Source organism: Gymnogyps californianus, chromosome 4 (assembly GCF_018139145.2).
Source record: "Gymnogyps californianus isolate 813 chromosome 4, ASM1813914v2, whole genome shotgun sequence".
Classification (NCBI taxonomy): domain Eukaryota; kingdom Metazoa; phylum Chordata; class Aves; order Accipitriformes; family Cathartidae; genus Gymnogyps; species Gymnogyps californianus.
Genome location: NC_059474.1, coordinates 67,422,457 through 67,428,773, shown reverse-complemented (window position 1 = coordinate 67,428,773; position 6,317 = coordinate 67,422,457).

Sequence of the window (6,317 nt, the reverse complement as noted above, 5' to 3'; positions counted from 1 at the left end):
AAAAGTAGATTAATAAATACATAAATACTAAATACTCAGTAATACACAGTAAATAATAGTAATGCATAATAATAGTAATACATAGTAAATACTAAGGAATATAACAGTCTCAATTTAAAATTACTCTGAAAGGCACGCATGGACCACGTATATAAAGTAAGTTACTAAGGAAGGCTGCAACCCTCTTCATAAGACAAAATATATTGTATCTTCAAGGAGCTACATCCCAGAAATTGAGTTGCACCCTTGCAGTGTTAGCAAGTTGCCACCAATCACCACAATAACTGTATTATTGAAGGGGTATGATAAAATACGGAGTGTTGTCTCACCCCTTCAGGTAAAATGATGAAAACCAAACTGCAGCAAATTTAAAGGTGTTTTTAATTATTTGATATGAAGAAACTTGAACTATTTTGTCAATAAGATACTCATTAATTGACATGAATAATGCAAGGTTAGGGAACAGTGAAGTAATGAAACTCCCACTTTTCAGTAAACTTCTTTTCACTTCCCCTTCCAGAATAATTTGCTTAGTGCTAATAAGAACATACAGCCACAAGCAACCTCAATTATTGGTCTCCAGAGCAATTGTTAGCAGTTCTCAAATTCAGGTGTGCAGTTACATAAATGTAAACTTTTGCCTTTATATATATACATATAATAAGGTTGAGTAAAGTTGAAGTATCCTTGCCGAGTGCCTGCCTTGGTAGGAGTTAGAACTGCTAACAAGAACTTTTCGACAAATTTGGCTAGAATTAACCAGCTATGTACAGCACAGTATTAGACTTCACAGTTACATGCCTAACCAAGAATTCATACATTAGTTTTTAGCAGGCAGGTTTGACTATTTAGGCCTGTGTTTCCAGTTTTGCACATAATTCCACTGTTTTGCTTTGGTTTGGATACTCAGACTTTGAACAACATGCCATCCTTTCTACTAGCATGGTCTGAATCCACAAAAATGGTGCCCACAAACTAGATGGCCAAAATCAGTAGTTTTCCCCTTGAATGTTATGTTTAAAAAGAAGCCTTTGCAGACAATCTTGTAGAATGAAATTCAATGAGAAGCTTTATGATACAGTTTTATTTTCATTTATTTGCCATTTCTATTGCAAATAAAAGCTTTATTTTATTTAAGCAAAAGGGGAATTACTGATTGTGCTCTGGGTTTACTACTGCTAAGTGTCCTAAGAAAAAGCAAAGTACTTCCTGAGTAGAATTTGAAGGCAGAAAGGGGGAAATCAGAGGCAAAAATGAAATGCATTTACCACAAATTGTGGCAATTTATGGTCATAGCGATACAGTTTGGCAAGGTATCAGTATGTCATGAATTCCCCTTCAAAACCTGACTGTGCCAATTAGTGTTCGACTACTCTTTTCAAGTTTGCTGTTCACTGTCTGCAGACCCTCCTCTACCAGGAAAACTTAGTGATTCATGCCGTTGAGGTCTCTAGTTTGTCCGACCTAGTGCAAAGCAGCTAACAGCTGAGAGAAGCAAAACTGACAGTATTGAGTCTATCTCAAGCACTCAGAATCATGAGTCACAGTCCAATGTCCTGAGCTTTAGAGAACAATCTGAGGGATCCTCTTATTTGCCTTCCAGTCTTTCAGACTTCAGTACTATTTTCAGGCTTTTCTCTGCAAAACCAGAAAAGCTTGACACATAGCTTTCAGTAAATAAGTAAAGGAAATACAAACATAAGTCTTGAATTTAGTCACTTTGCTTTAATAAAAGCACAAAACATCTAAAGGCTTATAAAATGTCAAGATCTGGCTATTATGCTAACCTGTTCAACTTCAGGCAGCACCCATTCTAAAAGAGGAGAAATGCAGCAGTCTGGGCATTGCAACCTCCCACTTCTCTGAGAGAGTGAAGTGTTAGTAAAACAAAAGCAGCTGGCAGCAAGGAACAGCTAAAACGGCCAGTGTGGGACAAAGCGAGAAATGCAAGAAAGGAAATAAAAAGCTTCAAAAGCCCCAAAACAAACCAGAAAAACCGTAACCCTAATATTTGTTCCTAATTACATTTATATCTAGATCTGGAAAAGTCTGACAGAACAACTATATAATAACTCTGGGAGACCTAGAAGTCCAGGATATTAACTGAATGCTACCCAGATGCACAGTATTGAGGACCAGTGTTAGGAAAAGTTCACCATTCAACTCTTGGTAACATAACAGTTATTGCTGCTTCTGACATCAAATTGTAGAAAAGGTTGGTGACTATTTTAAATTGCTTAGCATCATTTTTGCACCAGCTGGCCCCAAGATCAGAACTCACATGGGTCAAGATGAAAGCGTGCTCAGAGGCACTTCACTGACAACCAGAGCTGCCCTAATTGGACAAGCTTGCTACCACTGAGCCTCAGACCCATAATCATCATAAATGGCTCAGCAAAATGAGTCACTATACTCATTTCAGTCGCATAAGACTGCTTGTTTGCTTGTTGTACTGTTACCCAAACATTCCATCCATTCAACCCCAAAATTTTACTTGACAGAATCCTACTGATTTTGAAAAAAAAAAAAAAAAAAAAAAAAACAAACAGAAAAATGGAACAGGAAAATGGGAGATACACAGAATCAGACACCTGGCTAGCAAAGCCATCATCACCAAGCAGGTGATAGTCAAGCTATTCAGCCATGAACTGGGTGATGGCACCGGTTGACATTTTCATCATTAGCCATTCTCCCAACAGTTTAATACGATGACATCCTGATAGACTAATCATCCAGAAAAGAAAGAAAAGAAATAATATTAAAGTGAAGGGGAAGTAGAGAGGAAACACTGCAGAAAGGGAACCCCAGTCAACATCTGGAGCAGACAAACACACAGAGAGAGCCTGTCGACCTGGCAGGTGGAAATGGAGTACATGAATACAAGAATGCCTGTAAGTCAATGCATGGGAACAATGAAACACGCTTAAAAACATACTCCCTTATAACAGCTTTTACACCTCTACAAGAGGCTGATCAATTCCTTGAGTATTACAAGACCTAAGTCATTTCTAGACTGAGATCCTACCACTCTACAGATTGATTTGATCCCTAGCTCCACAGCATCATATGGGAGACAACAGCCAGAGAAAAAGGACCCATCCCGTTTTAAAGGGGACAGCTAACATGCACCAGTGGGATAAAAAAAATTTCATAAGAAAACAAGAATTGAGTGAAGAAAATAGGAGAGTTGCTGTTAAACCAACATGAAGAGAGCTAGGATTCACTGCTCCAAAGTAAAAACATGTGGCAAGAGATAAGGATGCCATAATTTAAAAACTAAATATTGTACCTGTGACTTACTTGACCAGAAAAGCCACAAACATACCTTCCTCTTCACCCTTTAACTCAGAAAAAGAACTGAAATCACAAAGCAGCTCGGAGTTAATGCTGAACTGTAAGCCATCTAAGTATTCCCAAAAATAATTTTCATGATCACATGCCAGTTCTACAGAAGAAAAATACCCAGGTTGTACCATATAAAAAACACTTTATTTCTATACCATGGTACAACCAAGGTTATTTATTATACTTGAGCAACTACAGCCCCTACTTTGTAAAGAGATATTATCATTGTTGCTCTAACACTATTGCAGCATGTATAGTACTACTGGCACTATCTGGAGATGGGCATATTTAGCACCATGACAATTGACTCTCCTAACAACAAAGTCTTGTACCTTTAGCTTCTACTGGTGAATGTATACTGATAATCTGAAAATTGTAAGACTCTCACTCTGAAATGCCCATTCCTATTTGTCTACCATAGTAACATTTTCAAAATGACACACATTGTGAATAGATTAATCTATGACAAAATATTCATTCAAAAATAATTTGATGTTCCAGGAATCTTCAAAGAGTTCTTCATATTCTGCAATCCGTCTTCTAAAAATGCGAATTTTATAACCTAAAAACCAAATCCTTTTGCTGTGTACGGCATACAATTCAATACACATTGACTACCAGACAAGTAGCCGATTACAAAGAGGCGTTGTTCATGGCTTATACTACATAATAAGTACTTACAAAGACACAATATACTGCTCTGATAAGATTATAAACACAATATCAGAAGAAAATCCATAAAAATCTAATTATACACACAAAAGTTACAGCATGAAAAGCTAGCTGAGGCATTTGGACTGAAGGTTTGAAATTATAATTAATTTTAAACATATAACGCTACTGGTGGACTTAATTCCTACAGGAATTTAATTTTAAAATTTTACTACTACATGCTGATTAGAATAGAGCTCCAAGGCCAACAGGCTTTTAGTATTGCTTTTAATTTAATACAGATGTTTAATACAAACGGAGCTCAGGTTAGTAGAAATAGGGAAATCAGATGTTTAAGAGCTCTAGCAATTGAAAGTTACCTGTAATGAACTGCTATAAGTCAGTTTGCAAGAGGCTTTTCAACTACCACCTTTAAAAAGTTGGGAACAGGGAAGTACAAAAAGCAGTGCACAATCCAAACTGCAGAAAGGAATAACGAGAATGAACTTGTCACTCATGCTGACATAACCACAAAACTCAAGTGCTCTATCCAAATTGCCACAATCACCTACTTGGGCTCATATTAACATGAAGGACCTGACACATAAATTTTTCTAGCTGCTAGTAATATCGTACAGGAGTTTCACTTCTCTATCACGACCATGACCTCACATGAGTAATGGTAAAGTGTATGGATGACAAGCTAAAAGTAATGCAGAACACAGATCATTAAATAAACTTTTAAACAGGCAGACCATCCCTATATGTCTTCATCTGTTCAGCTGCTACAGGAGTAAACTGGAGAAAGAGAACAACATTGTAACCTAGGGTAGTATAGGGATGATATGAAAAATTTATTTGGATACTCTCCCCCTTCCCATCAGCAACAAGAAGAGGATAGCACATATGAAGGAAAACAAATATTCATCTTGCCAAGAGGCAGGGGTTTTTTTAACCTCAAACGCTACGGAATCAAACCTATTAAAGTTAGTGACAAGATTTTCACCTACAAGAGGACTGAGTGCTAAAATCTCAACAGGACACAAGTGGAAGAACTCCATTTCTTTGTTCTCTGAGGTAAACATCAAGACCTCTGAGATATATATATATTTAAAATATATATATATATATAAAACCAGGAGATATATATATTTATATATACCCTGATGATAAGAAAAAATGCAAAGACATGGAAGTCTCAAGAGAGGATGCCAAAATTTGAGCAGAATATGCAAACAGTAAGAGAAAAGGTGAAGTTAAGTTCTCTGCAAAGGCTGATAACTCAGAGTGTAGTGCTGAAAGAGGTTTCAAACAGGGAAAAAGATTCAGTGAAATTGATGGATTATATGTACAAAATCTTGCTGTGGTATTCTTAAATTTTAAGAACAATTTTTTAGGAAGACTATTAAAACCAGGAATAAGCAAGACAGGAACAAGCAATGAACATGCTACAAGTGTGAACAAAAGCTGACTGCATTCCTGTCACAGTACTCTGAAGATTTGCAGAAAGAGAAAAGCATGAAGAATTTTTTATTTTTTTTTACCAAACAGTTAGGCTTTATTTAAAACATTGGAGTCCCTCTGTCATATTATGTTCTCTGTTCCTCTTGCCTACCACCCTATTATCACTTATTATCACACAATTGTATATGTAAAATATAATTAAGATATTTTAATGAGATCTTAGCAATAGGAAATTTGGGTATATTACTCAAGCAATATGAAGAGTCAAAATAAAGCCATCAGAGCTATCAGAAAGTAGGTAAGAAGCTGAAGAACTAGCTGTCACACAGACATGAAGTCTAATTCTCCTTTTAATTACACTGTTGTGAACCTGTGATGTTGCAAGAATGAAACTCGTAAAGAATGTATCCTGTAGCCTGTGATACCCAAGACTGAAACTCTGCAGAGAGAGAAAGGAAAGCAGGACAAAGGTGAAAAGAAAAGAGGAACTCTGCTTATTTTTCTTTTGACAGGAAGGAGGAAAGCAAAATGGAAAAAAAAAAAAAAAAAAAGAAAAAAGGATGGAAAAATCCTTTTCTCCAAGAGATAATGTGAATAACAGAAAAGATGGGACTGTTGACCTCAGGTGTTAGAGCCATTTTACTGAAAAAGTCACAATCCAGAGAAAAGGAAGAGAAGACAGTAGCATATATTTCTATACCATCCAAGGACAGCAAATAAAGCAGGCAGATCAAAAATATGAATGAAAGTATTAAAAAGCTGTATGCATTCATTTTGTAATTTCTTGAATTTAAACTCTTTGGTTTCTCTTTTCCAAATGAAAAACCCTAGAAGTCCACAAAATAGTGAGCTTTCAG